This window comes from Chelon labrosus (assembly GCF_963514085.1).
Source record: "Chelon labrosus genome assembly, chromosome: 21".
Classification (NCBI taxonomy): Eukaryota; Metazoa; Chordata; class Actinopteri; order Mugiliformes; family Mugilidae; genus Chelon; species Chelon labrosus.
In genome coordinates, this window is record NC_140354.1 from 16,666,276 (window position 1) to 16,679,934 (window position 13,659).

Here is a 13,659-nt window from a genome sequence, read left to right on the forward strand (position 1 = left end):
ACAAGATCAGGATGCAAATGGGCAGCTGACACATTAGTGGCACAAGCTGAAAGTGCGCTGAAACTGAAGGACATCATTGGGAAGTCATGCACAAGGAGGCAAGGACTCGTATACACCCACTTCCAGCAGTGGGGAAAATCAGACCCAAGACAGAGGAGAGACATGATCCAAGCCGAGGTCCGACACATGGAGGAAGAAAGGCGCAGGTCTAGGGCCGTTGAACTTGGTTCACAAGGGGCCTGGACAAGGTGGGACTTGCCAAATTGGAAATAAAGTCTGATTCTGATTCTGATTCTGATCACGTGGCCTGAACTCTGGAGACTGGAGCCCTTCCACATCTTTTTAATCCTCTGATCAATGTACGACACCCTTCCATCACCAAAGAACCTCCACAGATGGGGAATGAGGGACGACCCACTGTGCAGGCTATGTGAGAGAGAGGAACAATAGCGCACATATTGTTGGGATGCAAGACAGCTCTCAGCCAGGGAAGATACAGATGGTGCCATGACAAGGTTCTCTGTGCAATGGCCGACATCATGGAGCAGGAAAAACAGAAAAAACGTCAGACCAATGTGAGGCCAACACCATCTATACAGTTCATCAGGAAAGGGGAGAAACCAGCAGCCCCCAGAAAGCCCTCCTCCAAGCAGCACAATCGTGGGAGATGAAGGTTGACCGGGGAAGGAGATCACTCTTCCCCCAGGTTGTGCAAACATCGCAGAGGTCTGACTGTGGGCAGATGGATGCAAAGAGGCCCACGAGAGGAAAGCCTCAAAGTATCAGGACCTCGTCGAGGAGTGCAGTGACAAAGGAAGGGAGACCTGGCTATTCCCAGTTAAGGTTGGTTGCAGGGGTTGGCACAGTCTGTGTGGAAGATGCTCACAGCTCTGGGAATAGCAGGAAGGGAGAGGAAGGCAGCTGTCTGTAGGTTAGGGGAGGCAGCAGAAAGAGCATCTTGTTGGATCTGGAATAGGAGAGAGGAGTTGATCCGGGAGCTAGGAGGAGATGGGCAGTGTTTGGCCATCACTGCTGACCCGCCAATCTGAGTATGTTGTGGTTTAGGGTCGAAATGCCACATGATAATTGGATACCACCTGATGACATCTTCTTCTGGCTGACAGTTACAGTCATGCAGATGTGACTTAAGTAAGTAGCATCAATGAAGATGTATCCTATAGTTTCAACATAAAATTTTCCAGTTCCCTCCACATGACCGTGCCTTTGCATGATTCTGCTTTGCAACATCTTGGCACACCGTAAAGATGACTCGGAAGAGATCAAGCAAATGTAAAGTCTTGCAACTTAGGATGTGTCGTACCTGGCAAGGTGCATCTGCAGGTTTTGCATGACCTTGTGACTGGACATTGGAGTCTAAAGGCTGTGTTTGTCTGTGGAATGAGTATTTAACAGACCTGGCTGAGGAGAAGACTTTCTAAGCTGACTTCCTCTCTTCTTGTCTCTAAAAGGTGAGTGCTGCTGTAGAAACCGGTGTGGAAAGTTAAGTTGAGCAAGGAAATACCATTGCAGGGGCTGGGGTTTATTTCCCACTAGGGCTGCATGGTGTGTGATAGGAAGCACTTGCCTTGTTCATTTTACTAGTTAAATGTATGCCATGTGATTTCTAAGTAAATCACAGACCGTATGATGACGTATGACCCACCTACTGTGTATTCTGGAAATATAGAAAATAATTATACTAGAAAATCTTAAATCTATTGATGCAAAGTGAATGTTAGATCACATTAATGTTCAAAGAAGATACTAGAGATTGAAATGTTTCACAGCCACTATCAGCAAAACATCTCCCTCTTTATGTCTATGAAGATCTGCCTGTAGCTTCTTTTTCCGTGGATTCTTTTTGTCTCTTCTAGTGTAAATTCTCCTGTGGAAAACATGATGAGGAAGATGTTCATCCTTGTGTCCCTGCTTCTTGTCATTGTTCCTTTGTGTGAGCAAGCACTTATAAGCTTTACAAAATATTATGGCAATGGCACGACATGGTATAAGGCACAGGCCATCTGCAAGACCCACCACACTGACCTGGTTACAATCAGGAATGAAGAAGAGAATCAGCAGCTTTACGGATTCAAAGGATGGATTGGTTTGCACAGAGAGGATGACAACAGCCCATGGAAGTGGTCCAGAGGAGACAAGAAAGCCAACTTTACCTTGTGGGACTCTGATGGTAAGCAACACATAAAAGAGTTTTTAAGCTGAAGTTCAATGATATTTGTGTTCGAGATGAAATACGGTCAATTATGAAAGCTGAAGACTTCAGCTCTCATTTTGGAACCTAATATTTTTTGATGGAAGTTCAAAGTTGACCCATAGACTACTATTTACTAACCATATTGTATAACTAGTGTATTATTGTCATGGTGGCTGACAATTTATTTGCAACTTCAGCAGTTTAAATTCTGCAAGGTACATTTGAACAAGGAGTACAGGTGAATGATCTGTTCTGAGGCCTAGAGCATTTAAGTATCTCTTTGCCTTTTGGGTCACCAGCTACCAACAGGACGCCAAAGGTCAACAGAAAGAAAAGACTGACAGTGAAACTCAGCCATGTGTTTTTTTCTACTCTTGCAGAACCAGACCCAGGCCAACACTGTGCTTTTAAGAGGCCCTCTGGCAACGAATGGCGGAGCACTTTCTGTGATAAAACACGTAATTTCACATGTTACGATGAGTTGCTGGTCCTGGTGAAAGAGAAGAAGACGTGGGAGGAGGCGTTGGAACACTGCAGATCTCTCGGGGGAGAGGACACCTCTAGAGACCACCATTATGACCTGGTCACACTGACCTCTGGTTTTGACCACAGCTACGCAAGAAGTGAAGCACAAGAAGCTACCACTGATGAGGTCGGGCAGATTTCCACTCTGCATTTGAGCAACTCATCCTCTGTATTCAAATTCACTTTTTTTCTCTGGTAAATATTGCTAGGTGTGGACAGGCCTGCGTTTCCTGGCTGGTGAGTGGCTGTGGGTGAGTGGAGAACAGGTGAATTACAATATTCCAAGCTGTGAGGCCGACCGGTTCTGTGGTGTCCTGGAGAAGAGCGGCACTTCATCCTTTGGGATAAGGAGCTGCAACGAGAGAAGAAACTTCTTTTGCCTCAAGAGGCTTCAAACCAGTGAATCCATGCAGCTAAACACGATTACTCAAGTACTTTAGTACAAATTAAGGGTGTCTTTGTTTGTCTTTACATGTCATGAAAAATAGTACCTTTCTACTATTATATTCTAAAAGTAAACCTCTGTGTAATACTCCATCTATAGGAATGGTTTGGAATCATTTTATCTAGTGTTGAATTTATAAACCTGTCTACTGCAATGAAAGGCCTGATTGTACCAGTGATATGTTGCTTCCCTTACCTTCTATAATATTATAAAAGTAGCATTTTTAGTGTGTAATGTTTTCTGTCATGGTTTGTTTTCTTGGGTTTCTCTTTATTGTATTTTGTTAAGTTCTTGGTTTTTCATAGTCATGGTTAGTGTTTAGTTTTTCTGTTCTGTTTCCTGTTTTATTTTGTTAAGTTCTGGATTTCCTGTTTGTGTAACTCCATGTGTTTTAGGTCATTGGTTTCACCTTGTCTTGTTTCCTTGATTTGCCTCACCTGTGTCTCGTCACCCAATTGTTCCTCGTTTGTGTATATATAGCCCTGCCTTCCCCTGTGTTCCTTGTCATGTCATACTGTTTGTTTGCCTATTTCGTGTGTTTCGTGCCATAGTTTTTTGATGTCTTGTTCTAGTTTTTTCATAGTTTTTTACATTTCATCATCAATACTACCTTGCTATTATCATATTCTGAAAGTAAACCTCTATATAGTGATGGGCAATCGAGGCTTTGTTGAAGCCTCGACACGTGATTCAAAAAAAGGTTCATTACTCGAAGCTTCAGTGACACAGTGCTCTATTAGGACATCTAGTGGACAATAAAATGTAGTGCAATGGAGACGTGTCATACTGGTTCATGCTTGTATGGGACTTGATTTGCCATGCACATTCCTTTTCGACTACATTACATGGATATGTGGTTTAAAGTTTATTATAAGAAACCTATATACATATAACAATAAAATAAATAATAAAGAACCAATGGGAATCGAACCCTTGTTTCGCTAACGAAAGACCGGTGATTTCACAGTGTACCACGAACCTCAGGAGTGATGCGCAGCTGTCGGTGGACCATTTTGATTACGTCACTGCTACACTCTATGAACCGTTGCTAATTTACACTAATGATTATGTTTCAGCACTTACATCAACTATTTTGTTTTGCTCTTGGTATCATGGTTTAGTAGTGTTGGAGAATATTTGTACTGAATGCAACAGTGTCAAACCAAATCTCTCTTGACTCAGTCATTATTTGCTTCGAAGACTCATCTCATCTCTCCTGAAGAGCCGAGACAACCAAACCAGTGACAGGGTTTCTGAATGAAGCAATGAAATGGTTCATACGTCACAAAACACGTGATTTGTCCTAACCAAAACTATACACGCACTTCTGATTATATGTCTATATCTTATCTGTATATAATGATATTTTGAACTATCGATGTAACTATGTCTATCTATAAATCTAGTGTTGTCTAACTATGTAACTAATTTATCTATTTCTCTCTGAATCTATCTCCACAAAATACGCAACTAACTCCAACTACAGCAACAAACCAACCTACTATGCAAAGAAACATTCAAATGAGCACCACTAAATAGGGATAGGGTATCCGAGATATCCCTGAACACACTCGATCCCACCAGGTGATTCACATGACACACCGAACCCCTCAGGTGATTCGTTTGCCGCTGAAGCATTCGAAGCACTTGAACTGCTTCGAACGTCACTGAAGTGCTTCGAACGTCACTAGTCACGTGACCGAACCACGCCTGGCACAGTGGTTCGATACAATTGCTTCATGAGCTACGGCGCATGTGTCGGAGCCTCGGGTGTCAGACGGCCATCACTACCTCTATATAATACTCCAAATGTAGGAATGGTTTGGCATCATTTTATCTAGTGTTCAATTTATAAACCTGTCTACTGTAATGAAAGGCCTGATTATACCGGCGATATGTTGCTTCCTTTACCTTCTACTGTATATTATTATATAAGTAGCATTTTCAGTGGAGGTCATTTTCAGTCAGTGGCATATCTTAAAATTTACTTGGTTTTGGCTTGTATTTATTAAAAACCCTTTTGCCTACTCCTGCCTCCTAAGTCCTGCATTTGGGTCCAAATCTCCTTTCCCCGATACCCGTCCTGACACAGTGGAGGTCATTTTCATTCAGTGGAGTATTTTACAATTCACTTGGTTTTGGCCTGTATTTATTAAAAACACTTTTCAAGCCTAGTTGTTGTACTCCATTTTTTCCAATAAAACATGGTGTGCAAGTATATACAAATATAATATGAAAAGATTTTAAAAATATTTCTCTAAAATGTAGTGTTGTAACTTTTATAAAAGTATTTCAACATTAAATTTTCCAGTTCCCTCCACATGATTCTGCTTTGCAACCTGTTGGCATGCCGGAAAGATGACTCGGAAGAGAGGAAGCAAATGTAAAGTCTTGCAACTTAGGATGTGTCATACCTGGCAAGGCATCTCTGCAGGTTTTGCATGATGTTGTGATTGCACATTGGAGTCTAAAGGCTGTGTTTGTCTGTGGAATGAGTATTTAACAGACTTGGCTGAGGAGAAGACTTTCTAAGCTGACTTCCTCTCTTGTCTCAAAAAGGTGAGTGCTGCTGTACAAACTGGTGTGGAAAGTTAAGTTGAGCAAGGAAATACCATTGCAGGGGCTGGGGTTTATTTCCCACTAGGGCTGCATGGTGTGTGATAGGACACACTTGCCTTGTTCATTTTACTACTTAAATGTATGCCATGTGATTTCCAAGTAAATCACAGCCTGTATTATGACGCATGACCCACCTACTGTGTATTCTGGAAATATAGAAAATCATTTCCTGTAATACTAGAAAAACTTGAATCTATTAATGCAGTTAATTTTAGATCACATCAATGTTCAAAGAAGATACCAGTGGTTGAAACGTTTCGCAGCCACTATCGGCAAAACATCTCCCTCTTTATGTCTATGAAGATCTACCTGTCTCTTCTTTTTTCATGGATTCTTTTTTTTTCTCTTCCAGTGTAAATTCTCCTGTGGAAAACATGATGAGTAAGATGTGCATCCTTGTGCCCCTGCTTCTTATCATCGTTCCTTTGTGTGAGCAAGCACTTATAAACTTTAAAGAATATTATGGCAATGCCATGACATGGTATGAGGCACAGGCCTTCTGCAGAACCCACCACACTGACCTGGTTACAATCAGGAATGAAGAAGAGAATCAGCAGCTTTACGGATACAGAGGATGGATCGGTTTGCACAGAGAGGACAACAACAGCCCATGGAAGTGGTCCAGAGAAGACAAGGAAGCCAACTTCACCTTGTGGGACTCTGGTGGTAAGCCACACATAAAAGAGTTTTTAAGCTGAAGTTCAATGATATTTTTATCAGAATATTTGTGTTTGAGATGAAATACAGTCAATTATGAAAGTTGACGACTTCAGATCTCATTGTGGAACCTAATATTTTTGATGGAAGTTCAAAGTTGGCCCATAGACTACTAGTCACTAACCGCATTACATAACTAGTATATTTTAATTTCATGGTGTCTGACAATTTATTTGCAACTTCAGCAGTTCAAATTCTGCAAGGTACATTTGAACCAGTAGTACAGGTGAATGATCTGTTCTGAGGTCTAGAGGATTTAAGTATCCCTTTGCCTTTTGGGTCACCAGCTACCAACAGGACGCCTACTTGATCAAGGTCAAAAGAAAGAAAAGACTGATAGTGAAACTTAGCCATGTATTTCTTTTTTCTACTCTTACAGAACCAGACCGAGACCAACACTGTGTTCGTAAGAAGTCCTCTTACAACGAATGGCGCAGCACTTGGTGTGATAAACCACGTAGCTTCACGTGTTACGATGAGTTGCTGGTCCTGGTGAAAGAGAAGAAGACGTGGGAGGAGGCGTTGGACCACTGCAGGTCTCTCGGGCGAGTGGACACCTCTGCCTACTGGAACCACAGCTACGACCTGGTCACACTGTCCTCTGATTTTGACCACAGCTACGCAAGAACTGAAGCACAAGAAGCTACCACTGATGAGGTCGGGCTGATTTCTACTCTGCATTTGAGCAACTCATCCTCTGTATTCAAATTCACTTTTTTTCTCTGGTAAATGTTGCTAGGTGTGGACAGGCCTGCGTTTCCTGGCTGGTGAGTGGCTGTGGGTGAGTGGAGAACAGGTGAATTACACTATTCCAAGCTGTGAGGCTGACCGTTTCTGTGGTGTCCTGGAGAAGAACGACACTTCATCCTTTGGGATAAGGGGCTGCAACGAGAGAAGAAACTTCTTTTGCCTCAAGAGGTTTCAAACCAGTGAATCCTTGTAGTAAAATACATTTAGTTGAGTACTTTAGTACTAATTAAAGGTGTCTTTGTTTGTCTTTACATTTCATCATCAATAGTACCTTGCTATTATCATATTCTGAAAGTAAACCTCTGTGTAATAGTCCAAATATAGGAATGGTTTGACATCATTTTATCTAGTGTGGAATTTATAAACCTGTCCACTGTAATGAAAGGCCTGATTATACCAGTGATATGTTGTTTCCCTTACATTCCATATTGTTATAAAAGTGGCATTTTCAGTGGAGGCCTACTTGTTGTACTCCATTTGTTTCCAAAAATACATGGTGTGCAAGTATATACAAATATAATATAAAAACATTATAAAAATATTTCTTAAAAATGCATTGTTGTAACTTTCATACAAGTATTTCAACATAAAATTTTCCAGTTCACTCCACATGGCGGTGCATTTGCATGATTCTGCTTTGCAACCTGTTCGCATGCCGGAAAGATGACTTGGTAGAGAGGAAGCAAATGTAAGTCTTGCAACTCAGGATGTGTCATACCTGGCAAGGTGCATGTGCAGGTTTTGCATAATCTTGTGACTGGACATTGGAGTCTAAAGGTTGTGTTTGTCTGTGGTATGAGTATTTAACAGACTTAGCTGAAGAGAAGACTTTCTTAGCTGACTTCCTCTCTTCTTGTCTCAAAAAGGTGAGTGCTGCTGTAGAAACTGGTGTGGAAAGTTAAGCTGAGCAAGGAAATACCATTGCAGGGGCTGGGGTTTATTTCCCACTAGTGCTGCATGGTTTGTGATAGGAAGCACTTGCCTTGTTCATTCATCAAGTGAATTTTAGATTGCATTAATGTTCATAGAAGATACTAGTGATTGTTTCACAGCCACTATCGGCAAAACATCTCCCTCTTTATGTCTATGAAGATCTGCCTGTCTCTTCTCTTTTCATGGATTCTTTTCTTCTCTTCCAGTGTAAATTCTCCTGTGGAAAACATGATGAGGAAGATGTGCATCCTTGTGCCCCTGCTTCTTGTCATTGTTCCTTTGTGTGAGCATGCATTTATACGTTATACAATATATTATGGCAATGGCATGACATGGAGTGAGGCACAGGCCTTCTGCAGGACCAACCACACTGACCTAGTTACAATCAGGAATGAAGAAGAGAATCAGCAGCTTTACGGATACAGAGGATGGATCGGTTTGCACAGAGAGGATGACAACAGCACATGGAAGTGGTCCAGAGGAGACAAGAAAGCCAACTTCACCGTGTGGGCCCCTGGTGGTAAGCAACACATACTTTTTTTTTAAAGTTATTTTTTAATTATTTTTGTCAGAATATTTGTGTTTGAGATGAAATACAGTCAATTATGAAAGTTGACGACTTCAGATCTCATTGTTGAACCTAATATTATTTGATGGAAGTTCAAAGTTTGCCCATAGACTACTATTTCCTTACCATATTACATAACTGTAGTATAGTATTATCAGGGTGCATGACAATTTATATGTAACTTCAGCAGTTGAAATCCTGCAAGGTGCATTTAAACCAGGAGTACAGGTGAATGATCTCTTCTGAGGTCTAGAGGATTTAAGTATCTCTTTGCTTTTTGGGTCACTACCTCCACCAGCAGGATGCCCACTTGATTAAGGTCAACAAAAAAAAGAGATATATTTTTTCTGTTTTCTTCCTCTTGCAGAACCAGACCAACACTGTGTTACTAAGTGGGCCTATTCACAGAAATGGTATGCCACTTACTGTAATCGTACATTGAATTTCATCTGTTACAATGAGTTGCTGGTCCTGGTGAAAGAGAATAAGACGTGGGAGGAGGCGTTGGAACACTGCAGGTCTCTTGGGAGAGTGGACACAAATAACCTAGACTCTGCCTACTCGAACCACAGCTACGACCTGGTCACACTGACCTCTAAATTTGACCACATCTATGCAAGAAGTGAAGCACGAGAAGCTACCACTGATGAGGTTGGGCAGTTTTCTTGTTGTTTAGCATTTGTGTTGTTGAGCAACTCATCATCTGTATTCAAACTGGCTTTTTTTCTCTGATAAATGTTGCTAGGTGTGGACAGGCCTGCGCTTCCTGGCTGGTGAGTGGCTGTGGGTGAGTGGAGAACAGGTGAATTACAATATTCCAAACTGCGAGGCTGACCGTTTCTGTGGTGTCCTGGAGAAGAGCGGCACTTCATCCTTTGGGATAAGGAGCTGCAACGAGAGAAGAAACTTCTTTTGCCTCAAGAGGCTTCAAACCAGTGAATCCATGTTGTTAAATGAGTACTTAAGTACAAATTAAAGGTGTCTTTTTTTTGTCTTTACATTCCATGAAAAATAGTGCCGTTCTACTATTATATTCTAAAAGTAAATCTCTGTATAATACTCCAAATATAGGAATGGTTTGGTATCATTTCATCTAGTGTTGAATTTATAAACCTGTCTACTGTAATGAAAGGCCTGATTGTACCCGTGATATGTTGCTTCCCTTACCTTCTATATTGTTATAAAAGTGGCATTTTAAGTGTGTCATGTTTTCTGTCATGGTTTAGTTTCTTGTGTTTCTGTTTATTGTATTTTGTTAAGTTCTTGGTTTTTCATAGTAATGGTTAGTGTTTAGTTTTTCTGTTCTGTTTCCTGTTTTATTTTGTTAAGTTCTGGATTTCCTGTTTGTGTAACTCCATGTGTTTTAGGTCATTGGTTTCACCTTGTCTTGTTTCCTTGATTTGCCTCACCTGTGTCTCGTCACCCAATTGTTCCTCGTTTGTGTATATATAGCCCTGCCTTCCCCTGGGTTCCTTGTCGTGTCATACTGTTTGTTTGCCTGTTTCGTGTGTTTCGTGCCATAGTTTTTTGATGTCTTGTTCTAGTTTTTTCATAGTTTTTTACATTTCATCATCAATACTACCTTTAGTGATGGGCAATCGAGGCTTTGTTGAAGCCTCGACACGTGATTCAAAAAAAGGTTCATTACTCGAAGCTTCAATGACACAGTGCTCTATTAGGACATCTAGTGGACAATAAAATGTAGTGCAATGGAGACGTGTCATACTGGTTAGCTTGTATGGGACTTGATTTGCCATGCACATTCCTTTTCGACTACATTACATGGATATGTGGTTTAAAGTTTATTATAAGAAAATTATATATATATAACAATAAAATAAATAATAAAGAACACATGGGAATCGAACACTTGTTTCGCTAACGAAAGACCGGTGATTTCACAGTGTACCACGAACCTCATCAGTGAAGCGCCGTTGTCGGAGGACCATTTTGATTACGTCACTGCTACACTCTATGAACCTTTGCTAACTTACACTAATGATTATGTTTCAGTGCTTACATCAGCTATTTTCATTTGCTCTTGGTATCATGGTTTAGTAGTGTTAGAGAATATTTGTACTGATTAAAACAGTGTCAAACCAAATCTCTCTTGACTCAGTCATTATTTGCTTCGAAGACTCATCTCATCTCTCCCGAAGAGCCGAGACAACCAAACCAGTGACAGGGTTTCTGAATGAAGCAGTGAAACGGTTCATACGTCACAAAACACGTGATTTGTCCGAACCAAAACTATACACGCACTTCTGACTATATATCTATATCTTATCTCTCTCTCGCTCTCTATCTTATCTATATATAATGATATTTTGAACTATCTATGTAACTATGTCTATCTATAAATCTAGTGTTGTCTAACTGTGTAACTATTTTATCTATTTCAATCTGAATCTTACGATCTATCTCCACAAAATACGCATTACGCAACTAACTCCAACTACAGCAACAAACCAACCTATTATGCAAAGAAACATTCAAATGAGCTTCACTAAATAAGGATAGGATATCCGAGATATCCCTGAACACACTCGATCCCACCAGGTGATTCACATGACAAACCGAATCCCTCAGGTGATTCGTTGCCGCTGAAGCGTTCGAAGCACTTGAACTGCTTCAAACGTCACTAGTCACGTGACCGAACCACGCCTCGGCACAGTGGTTCGATACAATTGCTTCATGAGCTACGGCGCATGTGTCGGAGCCTCGGGTGTCAGAGGGCCATCACTAACTACCTTGCTATTATCATATTCTGAAAGTAAACCTCTATATAATACTCCAAATGTAGGAATGGTTTGGCATCATTTTATCTAGTGTTGAATTTATAAACCTGTCTACTGTAATGAAAGGCCTGATTATACCGGTGATATGTTGCTTCCGTTACCTTCTACTGTATATTATTATATAAGTAGCATTTTCAGTGGAGGTCATTTTCAGTCAGTGGCATATCTTAAAATTTACTTAGTTTTGGCTTGTATTTATTAAAAACCCTTTTGCCTACTCCTGCCTCCTAAGTCCTGCATTTGGGTCCAAATCTCCTTTCCCCGATACCCGTCCTGACACAGTGGAGGTCATTTTCATTCAGTGGAGTATTTTACAATTCACTTGGTTTTGGCCTGTATTTATTAAAAACACTTTTCAAGCCTAGTTGTTGTACTCCATTTTTTTCCAATAAAACATGGTGTGCAAGTATATACAAATATAATATGAAAAGATTTTAAAAATATTTCTCTAAAATGTAGTGTTGTAACTTTTATAAAAGTATTTCAACATTAAATTTTCCAGTTCCCTCCACATGATTCTGCTTTGCAACATCTTGGCACACCGGAAAGATGACTCGGAAGAGATCAAGCAAATGTAAAGTCTTGCAACTTAGGATGTGTCGTACCTGGCAAGGTGTCTCTGCAGGTTTTGCATGACCTTGTGACTGGACATTGGAGTCTAAAGGCTGTGTTTGTCTGTGGAATGAGTATTTAACAGACTTGGCTGAGGAGAAGACTTTCTAAGCTGACTTCCTCTCCTCTTGTCTCAAAAAGGTGAGTGCTGCTGTAGAAACCGGTGTGGAAAGTTAAGTTGAGCAAGGAAATACCATTGCAGGGGCTGGGGTTTATTTCCCACTAGGGCTGCATGGTGTGTGATAGGAAGCACTTGCCTTGTTCATTTTACTAGTTAAATGTATGCCATGTGATTTCTCAGTAAATCACAGACCGTATGATGACGTATGACCCACCTACTGTGTATTCTGGAAATATAGAAAATAATTATACTAGAAAATCTTAAATCTATTGATGCAAAGTGAATGTTAGATCACATTAATGTTCAAAGAAGATACTAGAGATTGAAATGTTTCACAGCCACTATCAGCAAAACATCTCCCTCTTTATGTCTATGAAGATCTGCCTGTAGCTTCTTTTTCCGTGGATTCTTTTTGTCTCTTCTAGTGTAAATTCTCCTGTGGAAAACATGATGAGGAAGATGTTCATCCTTGTGTCCCTGCTTCTTGTCATTGTTCCTTTGTGTGAGCAAGCACTTATAAGCTTTACAAAATATTATGGCAATGGCACAACATGGATTAAGGCACAGGCCTTCTGCAAGACCCACCACACTGACCTGGTTACAATCAGAAATGAAGAAGAGAATCAGCAGCTTTACGGATACAGAGGATGGATTGGTTTGCACAGAGAGGCTGACAACAGCCCATGGAAGTGGTCCAGAGGAGACAAGAAAGCCAACTTCACCTTGTGGGGCCCTGATGGTAAGCAACACATAAAAGAGTTTTTAAGCTGAAGTTCAATGATATTTGTGTTTGAGATAAAATACAGTCAATTCTAAAAGTTGACGACTTCAGCTCTCATTGTGGAACCTAATATTTTTTGATGGAAGTTCAAAGTTGGCCCATGGACTACTATTTCCTTACCATATTACAGAATTAGTATATTATTGTCATGGTGGCTGACAATTTATTTGCAACTTCAGCAGTTCAAATCCTGCAAGGTACATTTGAACCAAGAGTACAGGTGAATGATCTGTTCTGAGGCCTAGAGCATTTAAGTATCTCTTTGCCTTTTAGGTCACCAGCTACCAACAGGACGCCTACTTGATCAAGGTCAAAAGAAACAAAAGATTGTTTGTGAAACTGGCCATGTATTTCCTTTTTCTACTCTTACAGAACCAGACCCAGGCCAACACTGTGCTTTTAAGAGGTCCTCTTACAATGAATGGTGGAACGCTTTGTGTGATAATAGACGTAGCTTCACGTGTTACGATGAGTTGCTGGTCCTGGTGAAAGAGAAGAAGACGTGGGAGGAGGCGTTGGACCACTGCAGATCTCTCGGGAGAGTGGACACCTCTGCCTACTGGAACCACAGCTATGAC